General features: G+C 37.8%; 1 long non-coding RNA gene across 1 annotated transcript in view; it reads left to right on the top strand.

Moving 5' to 3' along the window:
- The first annotated feature begins 6,398 nt into the window (after positions 1–6,398).
- LOC122461645 overlaps positions 6,399–27,104 on the top strand; it is a 47,947-nt gene continuing 27,241 nt past the window's right edge. The window contains exon 1 of the long non-coding RNA XR_006283715.1: positions 6,399–6,520. This is a non-coding gene — a long non-coding RNA (uncharacterized LOC122461645). The remainder of the gene's footprint in view (positions 6,521–27,104) is intronic.

A 27,104-nucleotide genomic window follows, 5' to 3' on the forward strand; every position in this document is an offset into this window, starting at 1 on the left:
AGCATCTCCATTTTGCCTCTTTCCTGCTCTGATCTTTGGACTTAGACTAAAACAAGCATTCCAACCAATGGACTGAGGACATTCCAATGAGAGACTTGCAAGCCAGCAGTTTATCCTATCACTGCTTCAAACCTGGTACAAGAACTCTGCAATTATTGTGTGCATTTGATTTTCCTTAACCATTTTAACTCTCTCTCTTCTTTCTCTTCTCTGAAAATAAATCTTTAGATATTAAAGGATTGGCAACAGCGTTATTGGGTAAAATCTGAGTTATATGCTGACCTGGCTGTGTTGCTGATCTCTTGGGATTAGAAGAGCCCTTTGTTAGATGGTTTTAAATAACCACTCATCATAAAGGCTATTGTCTGGGTGACGAAATGAGTACTGGAATGCCTAAGGAGACTGCATTTCTGACTACTTGTTAACCAGTGTGATGATCTAGAAGTTTACTTTTGTTACTGGCATGGTATAACTTGTGGAAGAATAACCACCAATTTCAGGGTGAGTCTGCCCTTTCTCAGCAGTTAGTCATGAATCTGGTATTCTCAGCTCTAGCCCCCTGAGTCATGGTGACATGCCATAACCCCTAGTGCTGGAGTCTGGTCAGATACATTCATAGAGCCAGAAACTCCCTACAGTAGCCCTCAGTACTTACTGAATTAATCTAACCTATTGAAGTGTGTTTTATTAGTCCGATTTACACACTAATTTAGTTGATGTGTGTGGGGGAGAACTCTGAAATGAGCCACAGCTGGAGAGCTTGCTAATGGATGGGCCCATAAAATGAAAATATGTGAGCAGCAGGTGGGCCTCCGCTTTGACTGCAAACTTTTATTGAAGGAAGGGGGGAATGGTGCACATTTTGTATTTAAGAAATGTAAACATTAATAATTCTTAAAATATTCTTGCTAACCCGAGTAGTTTGTCACATTTCTGTTACTTCCTGTCATATGATCTATATTACAGTACAAGGAAATCATGACTGCTTATATCTTTTGTATATACTTGGTATATATTGCCATTTACATTCTCATTTACCCCCCCCCCCAAAAAAAAAAAACCCCAAACCATGAATTCCTCCCCTCCAAGTTCACTTTCTGTTTTTGCATTGTTTTATTTTGATATCCTGCACAAAATAGCAAGGGGAGAATGCAAACCCTCAATAAGAAAATGAGGGTTAAATAGTTTAGTAATTAGATGAATTATGTGTAATTTGTTTAACAAATTATGCTCCATAATTTGCAACAACATGACTAAATTAGAACCCTAATGCTTTATGCTCCCTCCAGATGTGTTAGAAAACGCCGAACATTTATAATACTACAGTATATCTATGAACAATAGAGAAGAATCGCAGCACTTGTCATTCAGTTTTTAACCTGTTTTGAAGATTTAAATGGTTAATGCATTCGAGAAAATTTGTAGCACTACTGGAGCTGGATAATTTGGAGACTTTCCTAATGTGGGTTGCCATTAGAAACTTTATTAGTATAAAGTCATTATTGCTAGTTGGTACTCTAAGAAGCACGGTTAAGAATGAATGACCACACAGGATATGAAGCAATCCAATCAATGTAAAATTTCAGATTATGTTATTCCCCCATGACCAAAATTGGTATTTTCTCTATGGCTCACAACAGGCTTAATGGATATGGCGGGAAGACAGTTAGTGTGCAATAAAGTGTGAAGCAAAACATTAACTGCAAATAAATAGCAGAATTCCTCTTCAGTTGTAATAGTTTCAGGCTTTTAAATGGCACAGCATTCTAAATTTATACCGTCATAATAGTTAAAGGTGTGTTTTTTCTACACTAACCAAAGACTGAGGTGGCTGCTAGAATCATTTTTGGGCTCTATTCCCAAAGCAATTGTTTATGGAACAGAAGTAATATGTTCCAAAATACTGATTCAATATTGTGTAAATACAGAGTTTATTCTTTATCTAAAAATTGACTGAGATAAAGGAACAGCTTGGGGAACTTGCAGAAGGAGTCTGATTCAGTTCTCCAAGGCTAGAAGGATTCAGTCTGTGGTGTGATGATGGAAGGACTATAGAGCAGGTAAAACCTAGAGCAGGTCAGGAATTTTTCAACAATAGTCTCCCCCCAATTCCCCTATTGGAAATGCTCATTTATCAGAACAAATGGGAAAAGGTGGTTTTGACAAATTTACCATTTTGGAAGAAAATTCTTTGTAAAATTTTTGATAGTCTTCAAACATCCCATTTAGACTTTCTCAAAGGAAAAAGGGAGTTTTCAGATCAAAACAACTTTCTCCAAAAAAAAAAAAGGTAAATTAACTTAAGGTAAAAGTAAAAATTAAAAATGTCCAAATTGAAAATGAGACATTTTTGAAATTATCAAAACCAGTTTCAATGAACTCAATCCATTTTTGGTTGATGAAAATTTTCCAAGTTTTTTTTTTTAAACTTTTCCGGATAGGAAAACTTGTAGATTTCATGAAAACCATTCCCCATCCAGTTAGTAAAACCTGAAAAGCCCTGAAAGTATTAGAAACACAAGCCTTCTTGGTTGAAGAAAAGGCAAAAAAGCTGAAGCACAAGGAGATGTTGGGGAAATTAAAAGTATAAGGATGAAGATACTTTTATGATGTCAATGGATATTCTGGTTTAGCTCGATTGATGTGAGATTATTAGTCAGCTTTACCCAAAGTCTGAAAAGTCAACATTATCATTCTTGCTTCATGACACCTTCTCAGTCTCCACATAAAAAGAGTAACTCTAGCCTCTCTAAAATCTAACATTCACTATGCACAGTAGCAGAGAACCATAGATTGCTACAGTCTCATGAAGCTACTACTTAGAAACTGCAGAACTTTGCCTTTTTCTCCCAATAGTTTTGCAGCAAAATCAGCCAAATGATATTAGCCATGCTCTAAATTTCAGTTTTCAATTCTGTATTTCACTTTTTTCCATCTAGCTAATTTCCATAGGTTTAGTGTAACAAATCTCAAACTCCAAAGAATAAAGGAAAATAGTGAAGGGGGAAACTGTCACAAGCACACCAATGAATCTGAGCCTCACATGCTCTAAAATTCTTTGGGTTTGCCCATGATATTCTATGGCCCTTCAGTATCAATTGTTGATGTGCTATCTGACAGGTGACTGCACTAGTTATCCAACCTGGCAGTGCAGTCATGTTAGTGAAGACCACCAATAATTCAAAGGGACAACTAATGCAACTCCTTCCTCCTTGGAAGAAATTGTTAGCTGGCTGACACCCTCAGTTTATATTATACTATCACAGATGAAATAACTTGTTGCAGGTATCACCTGCATTGTCTATATAATTCCAGCCAAAACCATTCATATCAAATGCTCATCCATCATGAGCATATGTACAAGGACAGGGTTCTGTTTGTGAATCAACTGATGGTGACCTTGAAGTTTTGAAGTCTGGCAATGGATGAAAGTGGCTAATTAGGAAAGATAATCTCTGACATCTTTATGCCAGACATTGACTCTTCTAATATCCATCTGTTAATACATCTGCAAAACCTAACAAATGCCTTATGAACTATATGCCTTTGTATAGCTTAATCAGTTTGGCCCCATTCCTTTCAACCAAAAGGCAGTACTTCAGTGTGGTAATTCTCACTTACAACTTTACACATTACTTGAAAATGTTGATCACAGCAAAGGTAGGCCTGCATTTGCATCGTGGGAACAGTTATGATTCAGCGTAATTTTTTTCCTTTTTTTGTTTATGCATATATTAGAAGCCATGGAGATTTTAGTTATTTGGATTGTTAATATTTAATATGTTAAGTGAGGAACAAATTAAGGGTTTGGGTACATTGAGCAAGCACTGTAAAAAAACTTTCCACAAACGTCCATTCAAAACTTCAAATGAAATAGCTTCAACCATTATCCCACTCTTGAAGTGTTCACTTTTCCATGAATAGTTGTGTACTGGAATTGTAGTTGTTGAAAATGAATTGTTAGAAATCAAACTTCAAAGTCATGTGTGCAGGCATGTGGAGAAACCAAATTCTAAATTCACATAAATGACTAGTTAAGCAAGATGCTTGCATCCTCATGTAGCTGAAACAATACCAGGTGTCTTAACTGAATAACCACAACTAACCAACACAGCTTGAATAGCAAACTCTGTCACAACTGTTCACAATCATTCCAAAGAACTAATACAATTCTTCAAAATATTTCTAACAAACATCAGCTTGGGGGCATTTCTAAGCAAAAAATAAAGGCATCAGTACGTTATGCACTGCAAATTAGTCACCACAGTTATCTCCTTTTATTTTGTGGCAATAATAATTGGTTGTGTTTACCTGACCTCATTTTACATCATAAGGGGCCAGTCATGTGCTAATTTTGTATGGATGAAGCTAGCCAACATATTCAATGTTCTGTTTTTTTTTTAATGGAGAATTTTGTTATATGCATCATGTGTATCAAAAAGAAGAATTACTGTTTTAATGAAAGCTGCATGATTTATGTCTGTGTTCAAATATTTATGCTTTAAATGTATCATCATTTGAAACATTATCATTCTCTTGTTGGAAGTTACAAACTGAAGTGTAAAGTTTTGCTGGCCACATGTTTATCCCCCTCAAATAACTTTTTTAAAACCAGTTAAAATGTATGTTCCTTGACAGAATATAAAAAGTAAAGGAAAAAAATATCAATTTTTTTCCCTGTTAGTCTTGGATATATTATTTGAAATATAAAATTAGCAAATATTAGGGAAGATTTCACTTGTTACAGCAGTGTAAATCTGGAGTAATTCAATTTAATGCAGGGGCTTTCAAAGAGATTGGTGGGAGGGAATATCTGTTCTTTGAAGCACTTGATATTAAATGCTAATTTACATTGTAACAAGTTATACCACAAAGCTTACTACAGTATTTATTGATGATTAAACCTTCATAGTGAATCAAAATAATAGTAGAAGTGCTAAGTTTACAGAAAATAATTTGGCATGTTTCATTTATATTAAGCAGTTATGCCATTTGTATATTGCAAGTTTCATTTAGCAAAAGAGTTGCTGAGAAACTTTATTCATTGTGGGGGTGGGGGAATATCTGTACTCTTTTCGGTGCCTGCAAATTACTTACTTTAACATTAATAGGAGTGATAGTCCATATTGTACATTGCTGACCCCTTTACTCAAAGCAGGTGCCCTTAAAACTAAGTTGCTTTAGGTGGAATAAGATAAACCTGCAATCTTCTCTGGGCCAGAAGAATCTCATAAAAATGATCTTGCTTTGCTTCATTGCAGCACCTGCTTGCAATAAGATGAGATCTTATGTATTTCTGTAATAAAATGCCATGCTAGAGCTGTGCTGGTAATTATCCTACTAAATAATGGGACACACTGAAAGCCTTTCCACTCCATCTCCCAGTGCTCATTAGTGTCATTGATGACTTATATTTCAGCAAATTATTGCTTTTTTTCAAAATTGTGGGATCAAATGTATATTCTGATATAAAATGGCCACATAATTAAGAGTCCTGTCTGTTTCATAATTTCTTAGTATTTTTTCTGCTATTAAAAACGTAAGTGAATTTCAGTGAATTTATGTATCAATATCAACATAACATATTGTTTGGGAGAAGAAGTGGTACCTAAATACAACAGTTCTCACAGCTTAAGCAAGGACTATTAGCTAGTGATTTTATAATTACTCATTTTCTCTTGGCATGTGAACAAATTGGGTATTTTCCAGTTATGAAGGATTTAGGCAACTGACCTGGAATTTAATGTATTAAATGAAAATACATGACAAGTTATAGACTTAAACCATTATAATACATGGATTTTATGTCTGCCAAGTGATTACATTTAAAATGGCCATTGTCTGGTTTAAAAACTGTCCAAAGACCTTTTTTGCATTACGTATTTTGATATTACATTTATACAACGTCTGACAAACTTCTTAACACCTGTTTACAGTATTAAATGGAAATCAAGAGCGACTGACAAAAGCTATGTCAATAAAAAAGTTTTGTACTGCCAGTAACCACTTTACCAGTGGTCATGACTTGGTTTGTTTTTAGGCTCTCCTTCTATCACTTCAGTGAGCACACAATGGATTTGTTTAATATAACTGGAAGAAAGTTGTTGGAGTTGCATTTAAAAATGCTTTCAATATTTCTGAATTTTGCATGGCCCAAGGAAAAGGACCAGCTACTTGCCCAGTGCCTGAAAACCTTTACTGCAGCAGGAGGAGAACCTGATTGGGCTCTTCTTTCTCCATCAGTTTAGCTGAAGGTGGGGGGGGAGCTTCACCCTACCCCACCCCGCCTTTCAGCCCTGAGGAGTGACCAATGGCACAACCTATCACAAAGTCAGGCTGTGATAGGTCAGGCAAGGAGCTCTGGCCATCTATCTATGATGAAAACCTGGCCAGCCAGGAGCCTGGAGGGATTAAAAAGAAGCAGCTGAATTGAATTGCCCCTATGAGTCTCCTCTGCCCCCCAACTCCCAGGAGAAAAAGCATCTCAGAAGCTAGGGCACAAAATCTAGATCTCCATTCAGTAAGTAAATGTAAACAAATGAAAGGTGGGGATGAGCATAGCCTTTTTGGCAAAGGGGTGGCTGAAATTGTTTTGCCCACCCTTAAGCCATCTTTGGCCTGACTGATGGACCCAAATGTAACAATAGCTACCTAGCCAGCTAAAATGTCCAGCCCACTCAAGCCTGGACACATGGCTTCAACCACTAGTTACATCCTGTTCTGTTGAGTCTGCAGCTACACCCACTTCTTCCCCTGGAGGAAAACTGGTAAGGAGCATCAGTTATTCTCTTCTAACCTCCTAAACTAGGGGCCTGTAGTCTGGGGCAAACAGGGAGCTTGTATTAACCTTGTGTGTGCACTGAGGAGCAAGGATTAGAGAAAATCAACAAATGTCTCATGTCTGTGTCCCAGAATGCCTACAAAAACTTTGTGGCAGCAGGAGAGAGTGAATGCCCTTTCCACCTTTTCTATCTTAGTCTAACAGTGTGTGTGTGGAGTGGGGTAGATCAGATGGATTATTAGCACCGAAGGAGTGATTAATGGTATGGTCAGCACCTAGCTTGATTGGATGGGAGGAGAAAGGAGTTCCTGGGATCTTCCCACTGAAACACACCAGGAAAACCAATTTACTCAGCCAGCACCTCACCAAACTGCCAGTCTGTGTGGAAGGCAAATGGGCTATGTGTCCCCTCTCCTGACCTAAGGGGGTGGGCCTTTTGTGGTCCTGGGGTAGGGGCTCTGCCCCCCTACCTAGATATCACATAGGGTGGCTAGAGGACAAAGGGGGTCAGTGTGTGTGGTGGGGGGAGAGCTGAATCCTTGTCAGGCTGTAGGCATGTGGAATTAGAAGTGGTATTCTTTAAAAAGAATTGAGTCAAGTTTAATTATGGGGAAGAAATAAGCCCCACCCTCATATACCTACAGGTATTGCCAGAAAAAAAACACTTCCTGTAGGTAATTAGAAGGCCCACTTAACAATTACAGAAATGATAACATTGTAGATTCTTCAGCTATAACTTCATGTTTTTCAGCACCCACTAGCCTTTGTGCATAAATGTGCTTAAAGCCAATATATTCAAGTAGTGAAGAGATGATACCCAAAGGAGGGAAAAAAGAAATATTGGGAAAAGAAGAAAGATGGGTCAGAGCATGTTAAGGATACATGAAAGTGGAGAAGCAGGTAAAAGGAGGGATGAAAAACAGATAGGGCAAGAGAAGGAACATGAAAGGATGAATGATGGAATAAGCAAGAATAGTGGGATAAGAGAGAAGAAGGGAGGAAAAGAAAAAGAACCTAGACAAGGAGAAAAGTGTAAATTCTTCATTTTTTTGGAAATACAGATTATTGCTCTATTGTGGGTCCTGGCTTAGAATCCCTATATGTGGGCTGGAGATCCTAGGTGTAGTCCTGTTCCTACTATATAGCACCATATGACTGAAGTCCCATTGAAGTTAATAGGAGTTTTGCAACTGACTTCAACGGAGCCTGGATTTCACCCCATGAGTTGTAAGGACCCACATTTCTTGAACACACAGCAAGCTGATTCATTTTGAGAGTAATTTAAAAAAAAGATATTTCAAAAACACTTTGGGTTTAATTCTCCTTGCACTTGCTCTGGTGAAAATCAGGAGTAATTCCTGAATAACTGAGCAATACAGGCAGGACTACTGCTGTAAATTTAATAATAAGGTCCTAATGTTGGTCTCGGATGTTACTCCACTGAGGTCAATGAAGCTATGTTGGTGTAAAAGTGAGATCAGAATCAGGGCATAAATTACTGTAGCTCTTGCTTGTCTGTTTACTGAATGTGTGTCACTGTAAATAAATCTAACACCATAAAAGAAAGGGGAGAGAAACTGTGCAGAAACCTAACAATTTAGAGCTAGTCTGACCTCATGTTTAAGGATCATTTACAGGATCATTTTTGATACAGAAGTGTCAGTAAAGCCATCCAAGGGACCAGGCAGATACAACACATAATTATCTGATTATACTGTAGCTTGGAAAAGATAAAGTAGATACACTAAATCAGAACACATAATGCAATAGTCCTGGAGAAACAATGGGTATCACATACATTACAGAAATGTTTCATGTAAAATTACCAATGGTGTATGTTATCTGAATTTACCTTCTGGCTTTGTGCTTTCAGTACTAGCAATTTTTAAAGAGGAAGTGACATGGTATTTCTTTGCCAACTGATTCATTGGTCTTGATATCACCGGGGGGCTAATGGTGGTTATTCCTGGTTAAAGCAATTATTAAAATGGACTTCCCTCACTACTGAATATAACTTTTCTTTTGTGCTAGCTTATTTTGGTAATATATGGAAGAACCCCCATGAACACGTGGCAGAAAGTTCACCTGAAAAAACAATAGAAATATTTTCTTTAAAATAAATAAGACATGTCAAAAACAGTTGTTGCCTGATTCTCCTTTCATTTATTCTGCTGCAAACCAGGCAAAACTCCTGAATGCACTGAAAGACTAGCAAGTACTATTGCTGTATTAAATCAGGGCCTGACTTTGGTTTCCTAGAAAAAACAACATTGTTGTCAATGAAGTAAATCTGATGTAAAACTAATATTAATCAGACCAGAATGAGGCCTCACATTATTCCAATTACTGCTTACTTATTGACTGAATGTACAAGGTTCTGTACATAAATATAGCTCCATAGCAGGAAGGAAAGACAAGTTTTGTGCGCACACAATGCAAAAAGGCTAGATTCGGGGACAACTCGTGGGTTTAAATGTTTCAGGATCAGGCACTCGCCTTCTAAGTTTATGGTGTAGGGATTATGTCTTTCTCTTTCTGCAAAAAGATATACAAACTTATCGTGCAATATAAGCATTTGATAGCCACTGATGAGGTTTAAAAGAAGACACCAAAACATGCTGATACCAAGACAATGGGGTGGGGGTGGGGAATGATTACAAGCATTCACCAAAGAGACACGTCAACGTTATGTCTGCAGAGAAAGTGAGTTTGATAAGCTAAATATGAAAACCATTGTCATGGATAACATCACACTTATTCTCCACCTAAAAAACAGCTTTGAACATTCTTATTTTGTCATTGTATCCCCACCTGGAAAACTGGCGGGAGCAGGACTTAATTAAAAAAAAAAAGTGCTCTATGGAGCTGAGAAATCCTAGGTAAATAAGTTCAAATTTACAAAAAAAATCCAACCCATGTACTGTGTTAAATACTTCCGGGACAGTGGGAAACTAAAGTGATGAGTTGGTTGGGGTTTTTTTTCAGTACCTGCTTTTCGGCAGAAAATTCAACTGGAAGAAAAGTTCACCCGGCATTAGGTAATAAGAATTACCTAATGTTAGAAAATTCTTATTTTCCATCCAGCAGTGTACATACGGAAAATCCTTATCTGCAATCGTTCACTACCCATGTCTCTAAATGCCTCTCATTTGTGTTATATCTGCAAGTTTTCCAAAGTACTTTCATACCTTTTCCAAAACCATGTGCTTGAGTCAGACTGGGGAAAAATCATGGCTCCACAGAAGTCACTAACAAGACTCCCATTGACTTCAAAGGGTATATCTATGCTGCAATAAAGCCCTCCAGCTGGGTGAGCTGACTCAGGCCAGCCGCAGCCATACCATGGGTCTCTGCAGTGTAGATGTACCTAATGAGGCCAGGATTTTCACCCTGGGTCTTCTCATCTTCCTTGGAAGAGGCTTCCCTAAACTATTTGTTTGTGTAGGCAGGCAAGATTTGATCATTTATTTCCAGCCAATCCTGCAATATAAAGATTGCTTGATTTCCAGCCAAATATAACTGGCCACATATAATGCATTATCAAAATGAGGCACTTAATGAATATACTCAGAGTTAACACATTATCATTTCCGTGGTATCATACATTGTTAGATTGTGGTATATTGCTCTGTATGGTAGGAAAATGACATGTAGAATTTATATTCTTGTATATAGCTGAAAATAGAAAAAGGGCTTGACATGATTTTATGGGCCTTGGAATTAATGTTAGATTAATCAAGAAGGAGATTTTATAAGAATTCAATGTTTTAAAAAGCTTCAGTATGGAAACAAAAGAGAAAAAAGAAACTGACAATTATTAAAGCCTCAGTCAGAAACTAAAGCTCAGTGTCTAATACAGAGAATTATAGCCTACAAAATACCAAGGCAAAAGCAATAAAGATTTCTGCAGTTCTAATGATTTTATATAGTTTCTTTTTAATATGAAAGGAAGAGAATACTTAGAAAACATGCTTCAAAGCATGCTATATGCTGCAAGTGTTAAGGGGAAAGGCATACATATTTTTAATGTAAAAAATGTTACATAATCTATAAACAAAAGCTTATGAATGAGACTATAAAAATAGGACAATATAGTCCACCAAGAAGCTGTGTTAAAGTTCAGCAGTGTAAAACCATCCTGCTGCAGATTAAAATGTCTATGAAACAATTACCAAATTGTGCTCACTTTACTCATGCAGGCAGCCCATTTTAAATTGATTGGACTACATGTGAGTCAGCTGAATGATAAGGCCAAAGTCTCTTGGTATAGCTATCGGGGGAAAAAACTGTATTCAGAAATGCAAGTAGCCATCGGTTAGCTTTGTGTCATGGCACAATCAAAATGTTTTCAATTTCCAGAGTGCTATTTACTTTCCCAAGAACTATTACTAAAACAGGCTTAATTCACATCTTAAAAATAAAACATATCTCCTTCAAGTTTAGTTTTTGCTGGATACTTTTTCCAAGGGCTTTTGCATGTGGTCAGGATTCAGATTGAAACATCATCATGAAAGCGAGCTACCAGAGGACGTATCTGACATCTGACTCCCAGACCTGAAGAAGAGCTCTCTGTAAGCTTGAAAGCTTGTCTCTCTCACCACCAGAAGCTGGTCCAATAAAAGATATGACCTCACCTGCTTTATCTCTCTAATATTCTGGGACTAACACAGTTACAACAATACTGCATTCTTCTGCTATGACAGCCAAAGGAGATAAGTTAGCAAGCACCAAAGAGCTGAACTATAAAATAAAAGGTGGCTTGCAAAGCATGGGCAGATACATGCTTTAGAAGACAGAGAGTGGCACGAGAACAAACCAAAACCTCCACAACTTCAAAAAGCCATCAGTAAAGAGGGGTTATTCTGAAGAGAGGGGGAAAGATTTAAGAACCCCACACATAAAGTCTGCTCTCTCCGCATGCAGTGGCACTTCGCTCAGCAGTAGTTCCTGATGTTCAGCGTGCAGAGGTGGTGATGAGGGGGAGGTTAGGCCAGGTGGCACAAATCTCCCCCACGAGGGGTAGTACGCAGCTTTCAGCTGTTAATGCAGTCTTAAGGCTTAGTAGCCTCTGTGGAGAGCCAGTAGTGAGGAATTTGCTTTGGGCTATTTGGACTGTCCGTTGGTTCCAAGATTTGACCTTAATAGGACAAACCTAAAGAAAGAATAGTCTCATTAATGACAAATTTCAAGAAAGAAAGGGTGGACTGTGTCATTGAATGACGGAACTGAAAAATGGGACAGTATTTATATGGACCTGGAGACCAAGAAATTTCGAGAGCTGTCAGAAAAAACAATAGAGTTGACACGTTAGGTTTTTGCAAGACTTACTTATTTCAGTTTGACATTGGAGAGCGGTAATATTTGCTGACCTCATCTGTCTGTCTTCACCTTGCAATTGTTTCAGTTGAGATGTCATGATGATAATCTAAATTAAAAGCTTTTTTTTTTTTACTGCTGAAATCTAATCAATACAGATTAATTTAGAGCACCTGTTATTCATTAAGTAGGGACACTTTAATCACAGGAGAATTTAAATCCAATTTACGTAACATAACCTACAGTATATTTGAATACATTTTCTTGGTCTCTGCAGTACTGTAATTCTGTTAAATTCTGTGACATCTATCTTGTACAAAACAATATATTGTAGATCTTCACTTGTTTATGTTCTCTGAAGTTGCTTTTTTGTTGAGACATAGGTCATGTAAAACCATTAAACCCTCCAGTGCAGGTAAGCAAGATGAAATGTACGGAATGCTGAACGCTGTGCTTTCAGAATGAATCAGGATAGGTGCTTTTGTAATTATGGTGCACTGGAAAGAATCAGTGTTCTTTGACCTTCACCCTCACACTTCCATTTATGGCTGGAGTTCAAGGCATGTACATTGTATTCACGCTCACTCAAGGTTTGCTGACTTTTTTCTTTTTGCTCTTCAAAATTTTATTTATCGACCTAACTCTTAAGTAATATGTGGATTAATGTGTACACTTAAAATGTATTGGCTATGAGACAGATTTTAATGGTAATTTGGTGCCTAAAGATACAGACAGGCTCCTAGGCACTTTGAAAAAGCTCACTAGACAGCTATCTATATACTCTAAAAAATCTGGCCCTCGGATCCTTTGTTGTGGCCAAGGAGTACTGTGGCCACTGGTCTGAATGAGTGGTGCAAAAGTGATTTTAAGTCACCTTTGTGCTTTCTCTGTGCTGGGCTGTCTGTGTCCCCCATGACAGAGGTGAGAGCTGTCTGAGCCTGTTTTAAATTACATTGGCTGCAGTGTTTCACCTGGTCAAGACAGAATCCAAGGATTGTTGGAAGCCCTGCCCACACCTCCTTTCCATCCACCTGTGATTTGTTATGCTGGCTTTTGGGCTTCATTGTACTGACTATGTGGGCAAAGCAGCCCAATCACTAGGGACCATCTGTCCCATTGGTTCCAATTAGGTTCTCATGGTGGTGTAAATAGGAGTAACTCTGTTGTGCAACTTCAATGACCATAACTGTAAATTTGTGTAAGTAAAGTCAGAATTGTGTCCCCTGCGTTCACAGTAACATGAGGGGCCTTGAGAACTGCCACACAACATGAATCTGCAGGCCGTGCTCAAACATCAAATCCTCTTGGTGGGAGGGTTGCAGAATTAGGAGTAGCCAACAGGAGGACTGCAGAATTGGGCTCATAGTCAATTACCATATATGTATGGGGCTACTCTGTGTAAGTTGCAAATGGTTCAAATTCAGCTAGTCATGGACTTAGAAGTGAAAAACAAAAATATAAGGAAAGTTATCTGCCTAGCTCTTGGACACTGAAACCTTCCAATGAAACCAGCAGGAGTTTAGCATGCAAATGCAGGTTTGTGCCTAACTGCTCTTTATTGACCTAATTATTCTCTGATTAACCTTGTAACTTCATTGACCTTGAAAGCAGTAGTATATATGTATTCTTTCCCATCTGCACCCTCTCTCTCCCTCAATACTCCCATTGAAATAGGTAGGTCTCTGCTATTAAATGGTTTGTGATACAATTATTAAAGGCCAACATACGATAATTTAACATTTATATCTTATTGTTCTACATGGGGACTCTTAGGATAAACAGAATTCAAATAAGCCTTCGAAGCTGGAAAATGAAAAGCAGAAAGCCATTCAGACAGAAATGTTTGCTTTCTTAATATATATCACATCTGAAAACATAGTCTTCAGTTCCCCTTTCAGGGTGTTTTTTTTTTTTCCTGAGTTGGCTGGATTCTTTCCATAAATCTTTAATAGGCACTAAATAAGTCTAACAAGGCACTTTTCTCTCATCTCAAGTTTCAAGTCTTGTCAGACAAGTATGGAAGATAATCTCCATCACGTGTAACGTTTGTTTACCAACATTTGTTTACCAAGACGATGGATCTTGCTCTTTAATTGTCATCTTCAGTTGATGCTGCTAACACAGATTAATGGGTTATACTTTGAAAAATGGTAGCATTTGACAATGGATGGTTACATGCTCAAGTGTTCTGTGTGCAGGAAAAAGTAGAAGAATTCCACCAGTTACTGATGACACTAGAGGTAAAACTACCCTTACATCAGTATCAGGTTACTTGTCCAATAAATTAACCCAAGTTCAAAGCTCCTGCATCCCATTTATAAATTAATAATCTTAATTTATGATGCTTTTGTGTAAAGAAAGTTTGGAAAACAATTTTTTTTTTTAGATGATGGTTGATCTTAGTGATTTAGAGTTTTGGTTTGGTTCAGACAAACTATTGGCAGCTTGGACACTTATCTGAAGCTTATGCAAACTATTAAACTACTTGAATCTGGTCCTTCAAGAAATGGAGTGCTTTCTGCTGAGCAAACTCAACATCCATTGACTTCAGTGAGCTAGTTTGCCTCAATAAATACGTTACATAATTTAGTACTGATAGCAAATTAACATGAGCCAAATTGTTTATGGCTATGAAGGTAGTGTGTGATTTCAGTTCCCTGTGACACTCAAACTGAACTCCATTAAACAATTCATATATTTTTAAGGCCAAAAATAACTGGCCATTGGATCATCTCGTCTGACTTCCTGTATAACGCATGCCATGGAATTTTGCAAAGTTGCCTCTATATTGAGTCAACTAACTTGTGTTTGCTAAAGCACATATTCCAGAAAGGCATCCAGTCTTGATTAGCAGATATTATGAGATGGAAAGTTCACAATGTCTCTTGGTAGCTTGTTCCAATGGTTAATCAACCTTAATGTTTAAAATGTGTGCCTTATTTCTAATTTGAATTTCTCTGGTCTTAACTAGGCATGAACAGTATTCTAAAACTTAAAGATACTATAGCAATAACACAGGTCTATTTTTACAAACTAAAATAAAATTTTGAAAAATTTGGCTACTGTGAAGTTTATCACTTTCTCATTCCTTCCCAGGGGAATTTTTGCAGGACAAGTCAACAAGGTGTAACAATGAATTTTAAATATTTTCATATGGTGCCCCTTAAAGTGTGGTACCGTTAACCGAGCAATACTTCCAAATGTGCAAACTATTCACAAAATGCTGAGTATTGTAAGCCACCAGATCCATAATAACTAGATGACCGTGAATTCTGATGTTTCAGCAGAAGTCCACTTGATATCTAAGTAAACATCCACATTTTTTCTCTAGTAGTTATTTGAATACCAAAACAGTATTTCAAAGCAGATTAGGAAACAATTCAACTTCATAGTATTTCTAGGCATGAAATTGGATAATTTGGATTTAATTACATTGCTAAATTTTCTTACACAGTTTGACAATTTAAAAAAAAAAAACCTGTTAAGATTAAAATTCAGTACTTCAGTAGTTTTTAGACCAAATGGTTGCTGGGAATATTTCCTGAGTTTTCAACAGAAAAACAGGGATATAATTGGTTGGGATTTGTAGTGGCAGAGTTTAGAGATGTAGAAAATGATTTAGACAAATCCAGTTAATTAAATGAAGAAATACAGTAATTATTTGGTCGTTTGAATGGATATTTTCCCTACTGTCTAGCAATAGAATGGCTTGAAACACCCGACTAGGTTGGTTAAGTGTACCCAGTTTACCTATGTATACATGCGATACTATGAAGTAGCTAACTCAGTTGTTTGTTGTTTGTTTGTTTTAAAACACTTTCAGGACTACAGGATCCAGGAGTTTAGAGAGAGAATGTATATCCCACAACTCATGAATTCATTATCTACTGGGTTTCTACAGGATATTTGAAGTTCTTAGATACTTATCTGAGCTACTTAAAACTCTTGGGCCAAATTCTGACCTAGTATATCCAGCACAAATTCAGTGATGTCAGCTAGATTGTGCCCACATATACCAGGCAGGAATTTCATCTTTTACTTCCTCTGATAGCTAATCCATAGAACTTTTCAGCCAGAAGGATCTGAAAGCCATTTACTAATTAACTGTACACAGCAATTACTCTGCAACACACACTTGTTAAAATGCAGCAATTGTTTCAAAGATGTACACCAAAACCACAGTTTAAGGCAGAGAGAGAAAAATTGCAAAGAAGAGTGCAGAGGACTGATGCATTACATCAAGAGAACTACCACCTACTGAACTTAATGAAAAGTATATACAGATACATGAATGTATTTGGAGTTAACTGTATTATTGACACTTCCCTTATGGTCTCAGATTTTTCCCCCACCTTTGAATCCTCCTATGACAGGTTATTGGAAGGTCCGAGGAGAAGATTGTGGTAACATTTTATTTTGTCTCACTTATTTCATGATTCTTTTGGTCAAACCATCATATATAAAATCTCTTAGGCCAAATTTTATATGTATCAAATATAATGTTGAAAGAATAGAAGCAGCACAGATATTCTGTAACTTAGAGGTACTAAAAATATTTCTTTTATGTATTTCAGTGATGATCATCTGATACCAATTACCTCTAGAAGTAAAAAATATGATTTTAAAATATATTTTATTATGTTGATTCATAAGATCCACCCCCCATTAATCCTGAGGACTGGGTGGCCTGACAAAAATTACAATGAATGACCCTGCCCTGTGTAACAATTGGTTGGCTTCTCATTCCATCAGTGATGAGATGAGCTTTATTGTGTGACCAGAAGATGAACAAATCTCAGGCTCTGGAGAGCCAAGGGGGGAGCAATTCCAGAGCCTTCATGAAGGCTCCACTGTCAGCAGGTACCTCCCTTTTAAACTACTGATCTGAACTATGGCATTATGGTTCTAGGAGAGATGCCGTGTCTTAGGAAACCAGAGTGTAAAGCAGGGAGGTGTTTGTAGCTAAAGAGGTGGAATTCTACCCAGAAATTCATCAGTAGTCAATAAACCTGCTGGAGCACTGGCATCATGTTTTCCTGCTGGGAAGCTCCGCTTGGCAAATGGGCCACTGACTTATGCCCCAGCTTCAGTTTCTGAATGGCTAAAAGATGTTAACTTCTGTCGAATGTATTGCCATGTCTATCCTTGCGGTGATAAAGGCATGGATAAGTAGCTAGGACCACAATCAAAGGAAATGGTCATACTTGCCACACCAAACACGGATGGAAAACCTCTTGCCTATGTCCCTTACTTGCGCATCTTGCACAGCAACTATGGGTTTAACTAAATCTCCACATTATGAACTTCAGTGACAAGTGACAGTTATATTCTCTTAATCAGAGGAGCTGATATAATAGGAAGGATGACTCAGCATTAGCCTCAGACAAAATCCCCTGTTCTGCCATAGATTTCCTGTCCTTTGTGACCTTGGGCATGTCCCTTAGTGAGATGAGGCACACAGAGATTATCTGTAAAATGGGGATAATAGCACTTCACTCGCTCACAGAGTGTAGTGAAGTTAAATACATTAAAGTATGTGACGCACTCAGCTAATACCTACTTATTTACCTTACAGACAGAGAATATGAATAATATCTTCCAGCTACTTCCTGCAACCTAGTAACATTTCACGGGGGTGGGGGAAAGGGAAAATCTTTGTTCACAGGTATGACATAATAGTGCACCCTTCTGAGGCTGCCACAACCACACAGAACTACAGTTTAGCCAACTAAAGTTAGCCCTTCAGATGCACAGATTTTCCAGTTTCTGCCAATACACACATATGCGAGAGGAGATTTTAGGACTAAATTTTAATTTGAAAGAATAATTGCAGACAGAATATTATGACATTTGACATAAAAGTACATACCATGCATACTCATAATTAATAACCAAATATTATTATGTTGTATTATTATTCTGGCAGAACACATGTAGCCCTTGAAAATGGCATAGTGAAGACATAGCAGGATACAGGAGTATAACAGTATGTTTTATTATTCAAAGTGTTAGGTAAAATTGGGGGTGAAAGGGAAGAGACAACAGAAATTTTCAGCTAGACAGGGTAGAAAATTAAAAGATAAGGTAATCTAACTGAAGTTTATTAAATCTTAAATGGTATCTATAAAATCAATGTCAGTTACTGTTGTAAGCACAACAAAGATGATAAGGCTGAGAGCATAAAATGAAGTAAAAGGAAAAACAATTTCAGACCACATAAGGGCAAGCCTTTTTCACTCAGACCATAATATATGGTTAGAATGGCCTACTGGGCAAAGATGTTGGAACGAGACATTGCAGTCATTCAGGAAGCAATTAGATGCTGTCCTGAGGGAACATATGTATTATGAGGGCCAATCCTCTTTAGGTTAAATGGCCTTTTCTTATGTTCAGGATATTTTATGTTTGCTGTGCCCTCTCCACTGAATATATTCCATTGATTTGGTCTGGTATATAAAAAGGAAAATAAAGACTAAGAACTGAATGGTACTTTTCCCCTTGTCCTATAATAGTCTGTTTCTTCTCTGCATATTTTTTTGTACACTTGGGTTAATACTTATTAATTACAATTTTGGGTAAAGTTAAAACTAGAGATCTTAAGAAAAAAATATTCAATCAATAGCATGTTGGCTGACTGTTGTGATTATTCACCTGTTATATTGTTCGGTGCATATTAGTCACCTGCTTATACAGCTGGTAAAGTTCCTGCAACTGCCATGTATTCAGGAAATATTCCTTCCTTCCTTCCTTTCCCTAATCCTCACGCACCCATCCAGGTCTGGATATAATTTAGTTCCATTTTTCATAAAAATTGTAGGAGACAGGCCCACTTATAAATGACAGTGGTATTTCCCCATCTTTTAAAGGCCATGATCCTGCAGCCCTCACTTGCATGAACAGTCCAGTGAAAGCTACAGAACAATTCTCCTGAGTAAGATGCCACAGTTCCAGACAATGGCACCTGTATTTCTCACTCTGTGGTTCATAGAATATCAGGATTGGAAGGGACCTCAGGAGGTCATCTAGTCCAACCCCCTGCTCAAAGCAGGACCAATCCCCAACTAAATCATCCCAGCCAGGGCTTTGTCAAGCCTGACCTTAAAAACTTCTAAGGAAGGAGATTCCACCACCTCCCTAGGTAACGCATTCCAGTGTTTCACCACCCTCCTAGTGAAAAAGTTTTTCCTAATATCCAACCTAAACCTCCCCCACTGCAACTTGAGACCATTAGTCCTTGTTCTGTCATCTGCTACCACTGAGAACAGTCATGAAGGCTTCTTCAGCCATAACTTCTCTTTGGCAAAGACCCATGTCTCTCTCCCTTCTGAGTGGCGTTTTTCTAGGCTGCACAGTTCCTTGCCTATACTGTAATGTCCCCAGTGAGCCTGACTGGCTAAGCAGGCCAGCATCTGTGCTTTGCTTTCTCTTTGCAGGCGATGAACAACATAATTGCCAGCAGTTTTAAGTTACCACAACACTTGTTATAAGCAAGCACATTTATTCTTAAGGTCAAAGTGTTACAGGAAACCTATTAAAACAACAAAAGAACCTATACACATGCTAAAAGCTTACCAGAAATTACCCATAAGTCTTATGAGACATCAGTAGGCCAAAGTCCTTCCAACCCTTCCCAGAAAAGATTGGGACCCACCTCCTTGGACAGAAGTTCCTGTCCGTTTGTGGGATCAGTTGTAGGAGCGCAGCTGCATTGAGCGCTTTGTGAAGATGCTACCTATGCCAAATGGGAGAGCTTATTCTGCAGGCATACTCCACCGCCCTGAGTGGTGGTAGCTATGTTGACAGGAGAAGACTTCCCCCCTGAGCAACACTGTTCTACTGATGTAAGTCTGAAGTGTAGAGCAAGCTTTAGTATATGCAAGCCTCTCGAGGTGGTGGTACTTCTCTGGAGGTGTTGCAATCTGAAAGAATTTACCTCATCACCCCCCTGTTCCTATTTCCTGGATGAGCTGTGGCCACCCTACCTCATGAAATTACATACAATCCCTGGCCCACCTTGATACATAAACTTAATACAGTAAGATCTCCAAAAGATATTGTTGGAAATTACCAGATCTGTCACATGTATATTTGCCAGATTTCCATACACATAACAAATTGGTCCCTATACAATCTTCTACAGAAGTTTGATAAGATTAAATGATTCAGGATGGAAAGAAGAGGAGTAGAGGATATACTGAGAGAAGTACACAAACTAATGGCATGGAGAAGTCCCAAATATATATAGTAATCATCAGTCCTGTCAGAGTGATGCCTATATTCCTGATGAGTAATGGCAGTGGGGCAAATTATGGCTGCTCCTTTATGGATGTAAGTCACTCATTTGCACATGACAGGGAGATGACTAGAACTTGAAGAAAGTGCTAGGCAAGCTTGTTGTGACAGCATAGCATATCCTACTGCCCAGAAAACTCTGCTAGCACCTCCAGACTTAATGCACCACCACTTGAGCAGTAAAGCAACTCCCAAAAGTCTCTGCCTCTAGAGAGGACTAATTAAACTCCTCAGTCAATAAACTTCTGCCATAAATTGTGAGTTTCTATCATCTAATATATAGAGTCTTGATGTTGGGGGAAATGCAAATGTTTATCTCATTGAATTACATTGACACTCCAATTAGCCAGACTTCCATTATCCAAACTCATATAACCTGATATTCGGAAACCTCCCCCAGAATCAGAGTTTAGACGTAGTGCTGTGTTTTGAATAAATCATACAGAATTTCAAAAAGAGAAACTTGTATTAGCATATCTGCACACTAATGTCTCCTACAGGCTCTGTTATCTATCTAAAAATTCTTTCTTTCATTCATGCTAATTCCCCTTCTATTGAACAGATTCTGAGCAACAGTACAATAACACTGACTTATGGGCCATTTTAACACACTTTTTCTATTATTTTCAGGGTTGTTTTAGTCTCTTGTTATCAACTCACACTTTGGTTCTTCAGTTTCTGCATTGGAGAGAGTCATACTGGTGTAATCTGAGACACGTGACTTTTGCTTGTCAGCCTGTCTCAGAACTCTTCCAAAGTGAATACATCAGAAATGCTGTTCACTTCTTGTGTGTGTGTGTGTGTGTGTGTGCCCCAAAGTGAGAATTCATGTTGCTTTTTTATCTCTTGAAATGAGACCAAACAGAAATCCAGCATCCAACTTTTGAGGGAAAGGATTTTGGAGCCAAATCTGAACTTTGCTTCTCAGGCCCATTGCTGCTCTTTACTCCTAAGAAACATCATCAAACTCTGGATATAATCCACCGAGAAAGAACTAATGCCATCTGTGCTAATCACTGCCAAACCCTGGAGGAACTGATTTGTTTTGTTTAACATGATCCCCTGGTGCTTGAGAAGGTTAGATTTTTGCAGACTTAGTTTGCACACCCTTTGAAGCGATGAAGCAGTAATCTGTGAGACTGCCCACTGATCTTTCTTTTTGTTGTGATCATTGTAAAGGTTTTTCAAAATGCATTGTGATTCATAGCGTTGACTTTTTTGCATAAGACAAAACTGCAGTGAGCTTGATGGGGAAAGTTAATAAAGAGAATAGGTGATAAAGAGAATATTATGTTGCATTATACAGTAAGAAGATGTGTCAACCTCAAATATTAAATCTAGATCATTATGCAAGCGTCTTTTGTTAAATAAATGATGTTTTAGAAGAAATGAACAGGAAAGTTGATTAGATACAAGTAGATAGTATACAAATATACTAACTGGTTTTGAAAATATATTATGTAAATGTATATTTCTTTAAAAAAAAAAAACACGAGGTGAGTTTTGTGCTCTGGAAGGTGAACTATAAACAGTACCTACTAAACTGAAATGTTACATGCAGTTCCGTGCTGTTTAAAAGCTTTCCACCACACGCTCCTTTGATCTACCTCTACTGTGGGCAATAACCCCTCTGCTGTTCCATTTCTGGAAAGCTATGGGTTTATGCAAAAATACTTAGTTTGCCAATCTATTGCAGTGCTTCTTGTGATATGTAGGCATTTCCCTACAGACCTGTTACTAATGTGCTACTTTAGATGACTTTCTTGACTTTTCCTCTTTCATTGGAGGCCTAAGAAGAGTTCTGGCAAAGTAAGAGCACTATGATAGTGTGCTGCTAAAGAGACAAAGAGAGAGTATTTACCAGTTGGCCTGAAGGTGGCAGGTGGTGGCTACTGCAAAGGAAGATTGATGAAGCACAGTGAATAGGTGAGTAACACTGTCTGAGGCACAATAAAAGAGGTTCTTTGCAACTGAGCTTGAAGTTCCATGTGACTGCTTGGGGGTTGGAAATCCTGCTATAGACCCAATTTTTTTAAAGTGTAGTTCTCTTTTGAAATGAGATTATTTAAAATCAGTGTCATACTACTGAACAGATCTGCTTCTTGGGTGTGCTCAGAGTCATTTTTATTTAAGTCACTGGCAAAAGGACCGTTTTTATTATATTTTCATCCTGTTAGCTTGCAGAGCCAACATAAAAAAGACAGTGAGGTAGATTCTGTTCCTTCTAGTGCATCAGCAGTGTAGTTCATTGGCCTTGTAGGCACGGCCAGATTAAGACCTTTAGCGGCCCTAAGCACTGAAAAGATTATGGTGCCCCCCCCCCCCCGGTATGTAATTCAAAATAAAAACAATACTTTTTAAAAGTAAAATTAATTTTTTATTTTTTGAAATGACACAAAACTTACATGTATGCTGAAATTAAAATAGCTTCTTTCTAGATTTTCTGATTGCAAAATTCTGGATAAGTTCATCAAAGCTGACTGGATGAAGCATGTCTGCTTCCATACACAATAGGGAAAGTGAATCAAGTCTGTCCTGACACATTGTTGTTCTCTGAGGGTTTTTTATTCTTTTCAGCTGAGAAAAAGAGCGTTCTGCAGAGCAGTTAGTAATCATCAACGTTAGAAAAATATGTAGTGAGATCTCTACATTTGGAAATACACACTGTATTCCGTCTTTCAATATTGTGTCATGAAGATCAATGTGACTGAATTTCATTTTTCCTGTTTCATTAAACTTTGCACGCATATAACAGTGGAACTGCCGTACTTCTCCACAGAGATTCATGTTCAAGTCAACAGGGTATGACTCAACTAGCTTTTGGAAACCTTGTGAATATTGTTCATCAGATAAGTCCATATTGTTTAGAAAAGAAAATCTACTTGATGCTACTTTGTACATTTCACCTCTTCTCTTCATATGAGCTTCAAGTGTATCAATTATAGAGTAGTAAGTAGATACGTGAAATTTGTCTCTAGGATTCAATGCTGTTTCTGTTGCACTGCTATCATTTGTTGTTTTTTTTTTCCTGATTCGCTTGGGGGACTGGGCTTCTTTGTAGTTAGTATCAGGCAAGATATCTTTTGATATGCCTTCAAACCTTTCGAAATCATTCCTCAAGTTGTCTGCTAATGATTGACAGATGTCTGCACATGTTTTCAAATCCAATTCTTTTTCTTGACTTGTGTGGTAAAAGTGTTCTAAAATTTCATTCCACTTGATCAAACTCTAGTTCTTGCATCTTGTTTGCAATGTTTTCTGCCTCTCGTATAGTTTCTCCCTTTTGTGATTGGTCTTCAGCATGCATCCACAATCTTTGAGTAGGACTCCAGAATTGCTCTTGTTGCTGCTGCATGTTCCTCCCAGCGAGTATTAGAAACAGATTTCAACACACGATCATTGCCCAAATATTTTTAAGAACTGCCCATCAGTGTGTTGAGGCAGAGAAGAATGTATAAAGTAACTGGACTGTTGAGAAAAAACTTACTACCACTGGACAACAATCGTCAGCACTGCGGCCAACAAGATTGAGAGTGTGCAGCACATGGTATGAATATAGCATATTTGTTCTGTTCTAAAAGCTTCTTCTGCATTCCTTGATAATGCCTTGACATGTTGTTAGCGTTGTCGTAAGACTGACCTCTGCGCTTTGAGAAATCGATTTTGCAAACTTGGCACAGATAATGCAGTACTTGATTTGCCATTTCTTCACCAGCGTGGCTTTTCAAATTGAGGAATGTTATAAATCGTTCAACTGGTTTTCCATCTGTGGGAGACACATATCTTAGTACAATACTCAATTGATCAATATGTGAAAGATCAGGTGTAGAGTCGACAGATAAACTGAAGCAGCCAGCAGTACTTATTTCATTCACAATAGCTGAACGAACTTTGTCACTCATTAGACCAATGAGCTTATCACATATTGTCTTGGATAAGTATGATGGGTTACCTTTGCCAGCATTCCCATATTTTGAGATATGGCCTGCTAAAAATGGGTCAAACTGAGCAACAAGCTCCAACAATCCCAAGAAATTTCCATTCTGCAAGTATCCAAATGTGTCATTTGATCCCCAGAAAGTCAGACCACATTCAGCTAATGTTTGAATAACAGCTATGACACGCTCCCCTTTAATTTGTTCTTCCAATTTTTGTGTCAATCCAATGCCCTGTCTTCGATTTAAATATGTCAACATTGAATCTCTTTGAGTACTGCTATTTTCATGTTGTTCAATTAAAACAGTATTCCGCCAGTCACTAAATCCATCTGCAGCAAACCGGGTTGTTGAAGGTTTATATGCAAAAAGTTTGCAAACACACAGACCCTGCTGATGGTGAATACAGTAGCCATTCTCGAGTGTATTTCTCACCATTTGCTTTCATGATGAAAAATACTTTTTTGTGGACAATATCTTGTTTGTTTGCCATTGGTAAAAGTCCGATGTGATTTCTCAAATGGCCCAGTGTGGTGTTGACAGTCATTTGGTCCACGATCTATCCAGTAAGCTACATCATCAGTACTGAAATCAACCCACATACCAGGAACTTTCTCCTATTATTTACAACATGAGCAGGTTCAGTCTCTGACACATCCACACCATGTCTGTTTTACCACCAGGAGTAGGATGATCAGTTACAGTCTCTGACACATCCACATGTTCTGGAATGGTGTTTGTTTCACCAGTAGAAGAAGGGTCAGTCTCTGAAACACTACAGGTTTTGGAACGATGTCTGTGCTACTGAGAGAAGATGTTGCTTCTGATGGATTCGCTTTGAAAAATGATGTCAGCTTTGGAAGATTTGGGAAAATTTCACTAGTTTTTTGTTTCTTTTCTTCCTCCAGTTTACGTTTCTGTGCTCCACTCAGTTGGTTACGTTTCATCCTGCCCCTTATCTCAGTTATCTGAACTTAAAAAAAAATATACAACATACACTGTCTTTATGTAATATATATATGAACGAAAAAATATGAATCAAGTACGTATAACTCAGAAGATTATATCAGTGATAAAACATAAATTTATTGCAATACATGACAGGATCTGATTTCCTCGCATTATTTCGATCTGCGTTAGTAGGACACCCCTCTGGTTTAGGTGGGGATAAGTAATAACAAGAGAACAGAAAAATGGGTGAAGAGTGTGTAGTGGAGTGTAAGGAAGTTTAACAAAGTTCTGATTTTTCCCATGATAGCTACTTAGATGCTTTTTTTTTTTTTTTTTGAAATATCAAATTTCAATTTTTTCAAAAAAAATCTTTTTTTTTTTTTTGGAGCGCCCTGCTTTGCTGGTGCCCTAAGCATGTGCTTAGTCTGCCTGTTGGGTAATCCAGCCCTGCTTGTAGGTGAAACTCAATCAGTTACACACCTGGGTAAAACCATTAATGGCAATGGAGTTGGCAGAGGTTTCATGTTGAATCTAATGGGATTCATGGGCATGGGTAATTAGCAATAGTACTTCCCCTTATTTTAACTACTATTCTGTGCTTAGCAACATTTTAAGTTCGGCTACTTTACACACAGTGCTTTCTAGCACTGTCTGGCTAAACAAGTTGAGAAACAGAGACCCACTGGAGTAATAGGTTGTTGCTAAGCCTCTGGCTAAGGTTATTTTTTCATTGCCTTTTCTGTATTTGTTCTCACTGGGATTAAAATAAAATGCTATTGGCAGCAAAAAAGTGCAAAGTTTTATTTGTGCAATCACTGAGCAACTAGAGTACATCTTATCATGGTGTAGCCCTCAGATAACTACCTGATAGGGGTTCTTTACCCCCTAGAACATTTTCTTCTCTCATCTGGTTTAACGGACAGTTTACCAAATACTTAACTATATTCGAATGCCTAGATTATATGAAATCACAACCTCTACCAGAACCTGTTTTCTAGGAGTACTTTAATGGTTTTCTTATGGTTCACACTTATTAGAAATTCCTAAATTATGACAAAAGCAATGCCTCTGGGACTGACATGATAACATAGCAAGCCAATTCATGGCACATACAAGAAGGTGGATACCAATTCTAAATCCTGAGGATCTCACTTGCCAGTTTTATCATAGAAACTTTAAGGTAACAATTACTTTGAGCATTCTGAATGTCATCATAGTGATCTTATGTTAATATGGCATCTTTTATGTGGCTAGATCTCAAAGTACTTCACAAAGTAACAACTAAAATTGCTGAACAATCTGTTCTACCTTGCATATTGCTGTGATGCTGGGAGTTCCTTTTCCAGACCCGAAGAAGAGCTCTCTGTGGCTCAAAAATTTATCTATCTCACCCAGAGGTGCTGGAACTAAGGGTGCTGCTGTACCCCCTGACTTGAAGTGGTTTCCATTACATACAGGGTTTACAGTTTAGTTCAATGGATCTCAGCACCCCCACTATACAAATTGTTCCAGCACCCCGATCTCATCAACAGAATTTGGTCCAGTATAAGATGTTACTTTAGAAAGATAAAGTGGGTGAGGTAATAACTAATCATCTGGCCCTCAACTGAAGTGCTGCTACAGGTTAAACTCAGGAGCTGTTTAACTCTGCAATGAAATTTGAGAAGATTTTAAAACAGCAAATAAGGAAACGCTTATTCCATTGAAATTATGAAGGGAATATCCTAAACTTTGAATGAGCCAGCCAAATGGTGTAGGAAAATGTGAGTATTTCTGAATAAGCTGTTTCCATAACTAGTACAAATAATTAATTATAGTACTTGGCTAAT

The sequence above is a fragment of the Chelonia mydas genome, chromosome 9 (assembly GCF_015237465.2).
Source record: "Chelonia mydas isolate rCheMyd1 chromosome 9, rCheMyd1.pri.v2, whole genome shotgun sequence".
Classification (NCBI taxonomy): Eukaryota; Metazoa; Chordata; order Testudines; family Cheloniidae; genus Chelonia; species Chelonia mydas.